This window comes from Rana temporaria, chromosome 10, assembly GCF_905171775.1.
Source record: "Rana temporaria chromosome 10, aRanTem1.1, whole genome shotgun sequence".
NCBI classification, from domain to species: domain Eukaryota; kingdom Metazoa; phylum Chordata; class Amphibia; order Anura; family Ranidae; genus Rana; species Rana temporaria.
In genome coordinates, this window is record NC_053498.1 from 19,167,759 (window position 1) to 19,180,469 (window position 12,711).

The following is a 12,711-nucleotide window of genomic DNA, read 5'->3' on the forward strand; positions in this document are numbered from 1 at the left end:
ACTGGCAGTGAAGGGGTTAACCTGTAGGGGGCGCTGAAGGGGTTAAGTGTGACCTAAGGAGTGCTTCTAACTGTTAGGGGGCGCGACTTGCTGTGAAACCTCACTGATTGTGTGATGGAGGTTACTAAAATGAATATTTTGTGTTATGATTAGAACCACTGAAATGTTTTTCTTTTCTTATATTCTTCTATATTCTTTCTTTTAATCATCCTTTATTTGATTTTAAACAACAAGGAAAACAGAAATTCACAGGAACAAACTGTTGTTATTTTATATTCTTATATTGTTTTTATTTCTTTATCTATATATATAAGATATATACATATGCATGTGTGAAAATATATACTACAAGGGGTAGATTCATAAAGACTTACGACGGGCGTATCAGTAGATACGCTGTCGTAAGTCCGAATCCCCGCCATCGTATATTTAAGCGTATTCTCAAACTGAGATACGCTTAAATATTGCTAAGATACGACCGGCGTAAGTCTCCTACGCCGTCGGATCTTAACTGCATATTTACGCTGGCCGCTAGGGGCGTGTACGCTGATTTACGTCTAGAATATGTAAATCAGCTAGATACGCCTATTCACGAACGTACGCCCGGCCGTCGCAGTAAAGATACGCCGTTTATGTAAGGGGTTTTCAGGCGTAAAGATAAACCACCAAAAACATGGCGCAGCCAATGTTAAGTATGGACGTCGGAACCGCGTAAAATTTTTCAAATTTTACGTCGTTTGCGTAACTCGTCCGTGAATGGGGCTGGCCGTAATTTACGTTCACATCGAAAGCATGACGATTTGCCGGCGTCATTTGGAGCATGCGCACTGGGATACGTCCACGGACGGCGCATGCACCGTTCGATCGAAACGTCATTTATGTGGGGTCACAGTTAATATACATAAAACACGCCCACAGCTTCAACATTTGAATTAGGCGGGCTTACGCCGGCCCTAATACGCTACGCCACCGTAAATTCGGCGCCAAAATCGTTGAAAATACCAAACTCGCCTCTCAAAGTTACGGTGGCGTAGCGTATAGGAGATACGCTACGCCCGCCTAAAGGTACGTGAATCTACCCCCAAGTGTTTATTATCCTTAAAAGAGGTTATGACAGATTATAATGTTTTAAAGTTTTATCTCAACTTGAAATGGAAGACAAAGGACTATTAATAATAGAGAACAGATGTCTTCAAACCCCTCCAAAACAGCTCCTCCCATGACTCCCTCCATCGACTAAAACAAATATGGCGATTGTGGAAGGAAAGAATGTGCCATGAGGGCTCCATGCCATAAATGGACTTGCAAAGAGAAGCCACCATACATGGACTATATGAACTGACCTATCAGTATGCTTATGTTTGTGATGTCACGTTGTTTATAAAAAGACCAGTAAAGCCCCACCCCTGTCTCTTGGCACGGGAAACTAAGCAAGCAGTGACTAATTTCTTGCTCTTATGATTTGACCCAGTAGGCAGAGTGGCGCGCGCGCGACCATACAGCTGGCAAATTAAAGGTGACGTATATATACACACGCCCATTTGCCCATTCTGTCAACGTAAATGTCCGTGCAGCGGTCGGCAAGCGGTTAAATTACTCTCAAACCATTATAGATTCCAATAATAAATATCCATGATGTATAAAATAGAATATAGCCAAACAATTTTAGACTCCAATAATAATATGTATGTGAACATACAACAGCTTCCTTTTGTGTATGAGACGCATTGGGGCAGATCCACGTACAGCGGCGCATTTTTCCGCCGGGCGTAGCATATCTAAGATACACTACGCCGCCGTAACTTACTTTTTTTTCCGAATCCTCAAAGAATGCGCGCCGTAAGTGTATCTTTGCTGGTGTAAGGGCGCGCAATTCAAATCGATGTGATGGGGGCGTGTTTTATGTAAATACGTCGTGACAACGTTTTTTTTTAACGGCGCATGCGCTGTCCGTGGGGGGTATCCCAGTGCGCATGCTCGAAATTAAACCGGAACAAGCCAATGCTTACGACGGTGACGTCATTCTACGCAAATCCCTATTCGCGAACGACTTACGCAAAAAAAGTAAAACATTCAAATTTCGACGCGGGAACGACGGCCATACTTAACATTGAGTACGCCACCATATAGCAGCTATAACTATATGCCGGAAAAAGCCGAACGCAAACGACGTAAAAAAATGCGCCGGACGTACGTTCGTGGATCGCCGTATCTAGCTAATTTGCATACTCAACATGGAATTCTACGGAAACGCCACCTAGCGGCCAGCGTAAATATACACCTACGATCCGACGGCGTACTAAGACGTACGCCTGTCGGATCGATCCCTCATTCCGTCGTATCTTGTTTTGTTGATACAAAACAAAGATACGACGCGGGAACTTTGAAATTACGCGGCGTATCAAGAGATATACGCCGGCGTAATTTCTTTGTGGATCTGGCCCATTGTGTGTAATAACTAACCTTATATTAGGTACAGAAATATATTATCAAGTATTTCAGTATTTTGTAGTTTTTTATAGGGAATATCTAATCAATAAATGTAGGATTGGACATGGAGCAGATCACTCATTACACAATGTAACATATCAAGTCTCTTATCAGCATCTGCATAAGTTTAGCTAAGCCCTACCAGTCTGCCATCCCATGTGATTCCATACAGCCAATGTTCCAGGACTGCGACAAATCTCACCCAAATTACACTTTTTAGGGACCAGTGACATTATTACATTGATCAGTAATATACAAATGCACTGATCAATGTAAAAATGACACTGGCAAGGAAGGGGTTAACACTAGGGGGCAATCAAGGGGTTAAGTGTGTTCCCTCACTGTGTTCTAACTGTAGGGGGGTGGGCTTACTGAAACATGACAGAGATAACTGCTCCCGATCACTGGAAATAGTACAGTGGAACCTTGGATTACGAACATAATCCGTTCCAGGAGAATGCTCGCAATCCAAAGTACTCGCATATCAAAGCGAGTTTCCCCATAGAAGTCAATGGAAGCTATAGCATGAAATACTGCATGTGGCCAGAGGTAGGGGTGGCGCCAGAGAGCCTCGGAAATACTCAGAAAGGCTTGGGAACTGGGTATTTCTGAGTTTTTCAGCGTATTTCCGACCGGCTACCGCTCGGCTCCGGCACCTCAGGTCAAACGCGGTACTGCACACTGCTTTGGCCTGAATCCTGCTCGTTTGGCGATTTTTCAAACAGTGCTCGTATTGCGAAACACTCGTTAACCACGTTACTCGCAATCTGAGGTTCCACTGTATTAACTATGTTTAGGTACAAAAGACAGGATTATGTAAACCAGGGTTCTCCAAAGGGCCAATTTACTGTCCTTCAGACTTGAAGGGGCCGTACTGTGGCCAGTGTGAGTACACAATGCCACATTGCTGATTTTATTGGAAAGAATAGTGCTCCATTTTTTCAGTGGTAAGAATAGTGCCCAATTGTTAGTGTCAGTGGGAGGAGTATTGCCCCATTGTTGGTGTCAGTGGGAGGAGTAGCACCCCATTGTTGGTGTCAGTGGGAGGAGTAGCACCCCATTGTTGGTGTCAGTTGGAGGAGTAGCACCCCATTGTTGTGTCAGTGGAAGGAGTTGTGCCCCATTGTTGGTGTCAGTTGAAGGAGTATTGCCCCATTGTTGGTGTCAGTTGGAGGAGTAGCACCCCATTGTTGGTGTCAGTGGAAGGAGTTGTGCCCCATGAATGGTGTCAGTGCAAGGAATAGTGTCCCAAGGGCCAGATAAAGGCAAACAAAGGGCCACATCTGGCCCTTGAGCTACAGTTTAGAGACCACTGGCCTAAACTAAACTCTCACTTTCGAAAAAAGCTTACGTTTAGTTGAAATTAAACTGTAAATACCGTATTTATCGGCGTATACCGCGCACTATTTTGCCCTGAAAATCAGGGCAAAATCGTGGGTGCGCGGTATACGCCGATACCCACTTTCCCGCGCCGAGTTTGAATACTGTGCCGGCATATACCGAGCGCAGTACACTCGTGTATCTTCGGGCAGTCTCGGCGCCTCTCGCGCTGACGTCCTGAGCGTACAGGACGTCAGCGCGAGAGTTGCCGAGCCTGCCCGACGATACACGAGTGTACTGCGCTCGGTATATGTCGGCGCAGTATTCAAACTCGGCGCGGGAAACGAGCGGGGAGGACGCCGCAGAAGGACGCCGGACCCGACGAAGAGGACACCCGAAGCCGCAGACGGACGCCGGACCCGACGAGGCCGCCGATGGATGCCGCGCAAGACACCAAAACTGTAAGTACAAAAAAACTTTTTTCCCACAGGAATTCGGGCAACTTTAGGGGTGTGCGCTATACGCGGGAGCGCGCTATACCCCGATAAATACGGTATGTGATTGTGTATATATACATATATAATAGTTTGTAGACTCTATAACTTTCACACAGACTAAATATTGCGCATGCCCTGGCCGCGACTGAATCCCAGTGTGCATGCTCCAAATGACGTCGGCAACTCGTCACGCTTTCGTCGTGAGCGTAAATTACGACTTACGCAAACGACGTACAAAATTTCAAAACTCGGCGCGGGAAAGACGGCCATACTTAACATAGGATACGCCGCACATACCCCTCATATAGCAAGGGTAACTATACGCCGGAAAAAGCCGAACGCAAACGACGTAAAAAAAAAGCGCCGGTCGGTCGTTCGTTTCTGAATCGACGTAAATACTAATTTGCATATTCCTCGCGTAAACAAAAGGAAGCGCCACCTAGCGGCCAGCGTGAAATTGCAGCCTAAGATCCGACCGTGTAAGTCACTTACACCTGTCGGATCTTAGGCATATCTATGCGTAACCTGATTCTATGAATAAGGCGCATAGATACGACGGCCGGACTCAGAGATACGACGGCGTATCAGGAGATATGCCGTCGTATCTTCTTTCTGAATCTGGCCCACTGTTTTTTTCACATATTTATTTGTCACGTGTATTCACAGATATATGTTAATTCATTTTAAACACGGTGTTTTCATTACTTGGTACACTTAGCGCTAAATGTATGTGTTTTGTTTGTTTTTCGTTTTTCCACTTGTCGATTGGTTTTGTAGCTGCTTACCATTTATAGACAGCGCGTAATTATTCTGTTTTTGTTTCTATCATTATGGGTCCCCTATCAGATAGTGCCCAGGCCTGGACTGCGCATGCGCAGTCGGAGATCACGGAAATCTCAGAGAATGAACACCTGTTCCATCAGCTGTATTTGGAGCAAGCGCAGTTAACACGCTGCTCGCTTCCGATGCTTATCCACGCTCTATCAGATGAGGGACCCATCTCGATAGAACTGCGCTGCCCGTGCTCACTCAATACAGCAAGGGGCGAATGTTTTTTTCAAAGGGGCGGGTGCATTATTGAGCACTGGCCATCATAGATTTCTTGTATTCAGTGAGCGCGGCCTCTTATAATCATATCCGCCCCTTTGATGAAACCATCTGCCCCTTGCTGTATTGGGTGAGCGCGGGCAGCTCTGTTCTATCGAGATGGGCGTGGATAAGTATCGGGAGCGAGCGGCGTGTTAACTGCGCTTGCTCCAACTACAGCTGATGGATCAGATGTTCATTCTCTGAGATTTCCGTGATCTCCGATTGCGCCTGCGCAGTCCAGGCCGGGCACTATCTGATAGGGGACCCATATTGATAGAACACCAGTGGTCAGTGGTAAGAACGTCCCTTGCATTGGAATACCTCCTCACAAATGGCTTAAAGTAAAATTAAAGTCTTATTTTTTTTGTTTAAAAATAACAAACATGTCATACTTACCTGCTCTGTGCAGTGATTTTGCACAGAGCAGCCCAGATCCTCCTCTTCCCGGGTTCCTCCCTGGCACTCCTGGCCCCTCCCTCCTGCTCCCGCTGTTGTCAATCAAATCAATGACGCTGCATGCCCGGGGCAGGGCTGAGTTATACAGTTGGCGGCTATAGCCACTGACTGTATCACGGGAGCCCGCCCGCAAGCTAACCCCCTTGGGAGAGCACTTCCCAGAAGGGGTTAGCTGATGCGGGGAGGAGCCGAGAATGCCGCCGAGGGACCCCATAAGACGAGGATCAGTGCCACTCTGTGCAAAACAAGCTGCCAAGTGGAGGTAAGTATGACATGTTTGTTATTTTAAATAAATAAAAAACAAAGGCTTACAATCACTTTAACTAATATAAGCAATTTAAATAACACTGATGCTGATTTCCTAAAGGAGTTATGCAAATAGCAAATTCCTCTTTATTTAACCGATTAATGACCGCCGCATGTATATGTACGTCCACAGAATGGCACGTACAGGCATATGGGCGTACATGTACGTCCCTGCCTTTCCGCGGGTCGGGGGTCCAATCGGGACCCCCTCCGGTACATACGGCGGTCGGATACCCGCGGGGAGCGATCCGGGACGAGGGCGCGGCTATTCGTTTCTAGCCGCCCCCCTGCTTCACTGTGGCGGCTGCATCGATCGTGTCATCCCTTTTATAGGGATACTCGATCAATGACGTCAGACCTACAGCCACACCCCCTACTGTTGTAAACACATATTAGGTGAACCCTAACCCCTTCAGCGCCCCCTTGTGGTTAACTCCCAAACTGCAACTGTCATTTTCACAATAAACAATGCAATTTAAATGCATTTTTTGCTGTGAAAATGACAACGGTCCCAAAAATGTGTCAAAATTGTCCGAAGTGTCCGCCATAATGTCGCAGTCAGGAAAAAAAAAAAATCGCTGATCGCCGCCATTAGTAGTAAAAAAAATAAATAATAAAAATGCAATAAAACTATCCCCTATTTTGTAAACGCTATAAATTTTGCGCAAACCAATCGATAAACGCTTATTGCGATTTTGTTTACCAAAAATAGGTAGAAGAATACGTATCGCCCTAAACTGAGGAAAAAAAATGTTTATATATGTTTTTGGGGGATATTTATTACAGCAAAAAGTAAAAAAAATATTGCATTTTTTTCAAAATTGTCGCTCTATTTTTGTTTATAGCGCAAAAAATAAAAACCGCAGAGGTGATCAAATACCACCAAAAGAAAGCTCTATTTGTGGGGGAAAAAGGACGCCAATTTTGTTTGGGAGCCACGTTGCAAGACCGCGCAATTGTCTGTTAAAGCGACGCAGTGCCGAATTGCAAAAACCCCTTGGGTCATTTAGCAGCATATTGGTCCGGTCCTTTAAGTGGTTAAACTCATAGCATATGTGCTTGCTTGAATATTATATGTACTGTTGATATCTCAATGATTGAAATTTTTGTGTTTAAATCAAAATATGTCATTTAATCTCCAAGTCTAAGGCCCCGTACACACCATAGAATCCATCCGCAGATAAATCCCAGCAAATGGGTTTCAGCGGATAGATCCTATGGTGTGTACACTCCAGCGGATCTGTTTCCGCGCATATATCTCCCCTGGGATGGATTCCAGCAGATCGAATATTTGCTGACATGCCAAACAAATCTATCTGCTGGAATCCATCCCAACGGATGGATCCGCTGGTCTGTATAGACTCACCGGATCCATCCGTCCGAAGGGATTCCCCGCACGCGTCGTAATGATTCGACGCATGCGTGGAATTCCTTATATGACAGCGTCGCGTACGTCGCCGCGTCATAATCGCGGCGACGGCGACGTCAGAGGATTTCGGCGCGGATTTCAATGCGATGGTGAGTACACTCCATCGCAGAGAAATCTGCTGAAATCCTCGAGAGGATTTATCCGCGGATACGGTCCGCTGGACCGTATCCGCGGATAAATCCTCTCGTGTGTATGGGGCCTTAGTCCTTCTCATAGAAGGAATTTGATTATTCAAACATTCATTTTTCTTGTCTGTTTGGTGTTTTTACAATATTACAGCTTATTATCACCCCATAATCATAGAAATGAACTACAATATTCCATAACCTGTTTATCCACTTAAGTTAATTATGGTCATAAGATCAACTTGGACATTTGCAAATAACTCCAGTTTAAGACAGGGTAGACCCGCTCAACCTGCTTCCCAAAACCCCTCTTCTGTAAGATCAATAGAAGATTGATGGGAATGAAGAATGCAGGGTGGAAAGGTGTCGCCATTAGGGAGGTTGTTTGACATCTCTATTCCAGAAGAGACAGATGCACAGAATATTGCTTTAGGATCACAGGCCTCGTACACACGACCGAGGAACTCGTCGGAAAAGACACATCGTTTTCCTCGATGAGTTCCTTGTCAGGCTTGTCGTGAAACTTGACAAGCTTGCTTTGCGAACACACGGTCAAGACCAAATCTCCTCGTTCTCAAACGCGGCGACGTACAACACAGACAACGGCAGGGGAAGTTCGATTCCACTGGCGCCACCTTTGGCGCTGCTTTTGCTAATCTCATGTTACTGCGTGTTAGGTAAAAGTTTGGTAAGAGACGATTTGCACTTTTCAGACTGTTACAGCGTGACGAATGTGCTATCTCAGTTAAAAACGCTACTTTTACCGAAGGTGTGCTCCCGTCTCATACTTTATTCTGAGCATGTGCGGGTTTCTTAGCATACACACGAACGTGTTTCTCGTCGAAAACCAGCTCGATGAGGAATACGACGAGGAAAGCGAGACTCCCGTAGAGGAAAAAGAGAACTTGTTCTCTTTTTTGAGTTTCTCGACAGTTTCCTTGATGAAAAACGTACAGTCGACTGGTTTCCTCTGCAAAAAAGCTCTGCCACCAAGTTTCTTGATGGATTCTGTCAAGGAAAACGGTCGTGTGTACGAGGCCATACTGTTACTAGTCACAGATCTCCTTTGCATCTGCGAATAGATTTATGACCTCAATAGCTTTTGGTCACCCTGGCCAGAATTTTAATAGTAACCTTTGTGCCCTTTCTTCCTGAGGCTGAAATACCACAGCATAGCTTATCGGCTGATAAGTGCTAAGACATTTGAGGTTTGTAATTTCCCGCCGGGAAATGTCCGCTCGGACGTACAGACGACCGGATCTATCTGCTGGAACTGATCCGCGGATCAATCCCAGCGGATAGATCCAGTCGTGTGTACGAGGCCTAAGAGTCGGTTCACACTGGGGCGACACGACTTCCAGCACGACTTTGGGAGGCAACTTGGACACGACTTGAGTATGAATCATCAGGCAACTTACAAGGCAACTTCAAGTTGCCTGAGACATGTATGTTATCTTCCTGGAAAGTTGCTTCAGTTAAGACGGTGATCAGACTTCTGAGGCGACTTCCATTGAAATCAATGGTTACAAGTTGCCTAGAAGTCGGATTGAAGTAGTACAGGAACCAGTGGCGGTTCGTCCATAGAGGGCGCTGGAGCGCCGCCCCCTCTGGCTCTCACCGCCACTGAGTGAAATAACATAGATTCATGCATTGCACGAATCTATGTTATTTTCGCCGCTGCCGCTGTTATTCAGATGGTCGGCGCTCAATGTCCGGCTATCTGAATAGCGCCAGCTGGTTGGCTGTAGGGAAATGTCTATCAAAGCCAACGGCTCTGATAGGCTTTCCCAATACAGCCCTCGGGTCCCGGAAGCTTATTCTCGGAGCGCACAGACTGTACGCCCCTTGAATAAGATGACAGGCGTCTCAGCCAATCACGTTGGCTGGTTCTGGCTACCTGTAACCTGATTGGCTGAGACGCCTGTCAGTCATCGAGGGCGGGAGAAGACATCGTGGGACGTGGATGCCTGACTCCAGTAAAGGTAAGTGCCGGGCGGGGGGGGGGGGGGGAGAACGCAATTTACAGGGCACAGTGGGGACAATTGGCACAGCGGCGACCATTAAAGGGCACAGTGGCTGCGTTTAATGGCATGGCACAGTGGCTGCGTTTAATGGCATGGCACAGTGGTGACAATGGATGGCACAGTGGTGACAATGGATGGCACAGTGGCTGCGTTTAATGGCATGGCACAGTGGTGACAATGGATGGCACAGTGGTGACAATGGATGGCACAGTGGCTGCGTTTAATGGCATGGCACAGTGGTGACAATGGATGGCACAGTGGCTGCGTTTAATGGCATGGCACAGTGGTGACAATGTATGGCACAGTGGCTGCGTTTAATGGCATGGCACAGTGGTGACAATGGATGGCACAGTGACTGCGTTTAATGGCATGGCACAGTGGTGCGAATTGATGGCACAGTGGTGCGAATTGATGGCACAGTGACTGCATTTGATGGCATGGCACAGTGACTGCGTTTAATGGCATGGCACAGTGGTGCGAATTGATGGCACAGTGGCTGCATTTGATGGCATGTAACAGTGGCTGCGTTTGGGCACAGTGAGACTGCAATTTTTTTTTTCCTTTGCGCCCCCCCAAAAATTTTGATCACCAGCCGCCACTGACAGGAATCTTTTCTGAAGTCGGAGCGACTTTAGTAGTGTACATTAAAGTGGATGTAAACGCAAAGTAAAAACCAAAGTCCTTGCTTCTGAAAAAAAGTGCACAATTCACATCCCCTCCCCTGTGTTTTGATTAAATGTTTTCAAAATGTGGGGGGAGTCACAGTTCAGTGCCATGAGAAAATGCAACAGCCATCAGAATATACATAGAGCTGGAGGGAAGAGGGGAGGGGGATGTGAATTGAGCACTTTTTACAGAAGCTGTGCATGTCTGCAAGCAGTGCATGAGATATGTAAATAACCTGTCACTCAAGAAAGGACTTTGGTTTTTATCTGGAAGTCTGTTTTATTTCCCTGAACAATAAAAAGAGGATTGCTCAGAGCTGGATTAACTCTGTGTGGCAAGACTGGGCACAGATGATAGGAAATCTTATACTCTACATTGTGACATAAAAAAAAATATATATTTTTTTGGTTTACATCCACTTTAAGACGGCTCTATTCACTTCCATTGATTTTCCCAACCGCGCGACTTGGGATGACTTGGGGAGACTTCAAGTCGGATCCCAGGTCGCCTCTGTGTGAACCGCCTCTAAATGTTTTTTTTTCTTTGTTTTCTTTGTCTGAATTTCTCACTTCCTGTTCCTCCTCAGTAAGGTGTTCAGTAAGCTGTTCTAAATGACTTTCCACCGCTCGGATGATGGTGGAAAGCTTACTGAGAAGAAACAGGAAGTGAGAAATTCAAACAAAGAAAAAATACATTTAGAAGGGAAATGGAAGGAAAAGGTAAGTGAACCAACAATGTACTAGCTTAGCATGCTACAAAATCTATCCGCTGGAATCCAGTCCAGCGGACTGATCCGGTCGTCTGTACAGACTCACCGGATCAGTCCGTCCGCTCCCATCCCTCGCATGCGTCGTAATGATTTGACGCATGCGTGGAAGTACTTACCTTCCAGCGTCGCGCACGTCGCCGCGTCATCGTCGCGGTGACCACGCGACACGTCACCGCGTATGGATTCCACGCGGATTTTGATCCGATGGTGTGTACAAGCCATCGGATCCAAATCCGGAGGAGGAATCTCCGCTGGAAACGGTCCGGCGGACCGTTTCCAGCGGAGATCCCCTCATGTGTACGGGGCCTAAGAATCAGTCGCATAGATACGATGGCCCAGATTAGGACTTACGACGGCGCAAATGGCGTTGCGCCGTCGTAAGCCCTTTGAGAATCTGGGCCTAAATATGATAAAGAAGTTGTGCGATTTTTGATTCATTTCTGTGTATGACCTGAGGCCAGTAACTTCACTGGGTATATGTAGGGGTTTACAACCAATTTAAAGTGGAGTTCCACCCATTTTTTTATGTTTATGTTTGTCTGTGCTGCATGCTCTTATCTCATAGTGTTCAGAATGGACAATTTTTATTTATTTTGTTGCTTGTAAATACCTTTATTTTGTAGTCCTTCATTACTTCCTCCTCCTTATTAGCCTAGGCTATTAAGTCACATGGCTATTTGCAAGGGTTTCTGGGATAGGCATCATGTTTCCCAGTAGTCCTTGCAAACCTGACTGAAACCTATTACATTGCGAGATATGCAAAGATGAAATCCAGGAAGTCATACAGTCTGGCTTCATGATGCCCACACTTAAGATGGCCACGGTCTATTTCTAGATTATAAAGTGTCTAAATGCTGTAACAACCTAACAGAACGGACCTTAGTTTACAGACTAACTTTACTAGAATACATTAAGCTTGTGTATTACAGGGGTATTTATATTTAAAAAGTGAAATTGTGGGTGGAACTCCCCTTTAAGAAATCTGGTCCCCTTTGGCCATACTTACATTACTTACTCTGCTGTGAGCAATTCAAAATACATTGATGTCGATTTCCCAAATATTTGAGAACCTTCAATTATCTAACCACGTAAAAAGAAAATTCCTCTTTATTGGGCCAGATTCACGTAGCGCAGCGGATCTATAGATCCGCTCGATCTACGTGAATTAAGATCCGCTCCCGCAAGTTTAGGAGGCAAGTGGCTAATTCACAAACCACTTACCTCCAAACTTGCGACGGCGGATCCTAACTCCCCCGGCGGAATTCAAATTCCGCGGCTAGGGGAGTGTACTATTTAAATCAGGCACGTTCCCGCGCCGATTTAAATGCGCAGGCGCCGTCCGGGGAATTTCCCGGCGTGCATTGCTCCCACTGACGTCACTAGGACGTCAGTGGTTGCGACGTGAACGGGACTTGCGACGCGCGTGTTCGTGAATCGGCGTACGCAAACGACGTAGGAAAATTCAAATTCGACGCGGGAACGCCGGCTATACTTAACATTGGCTGCGCCTGATAAAAGAAGGGGTAAGTATACGACGGGA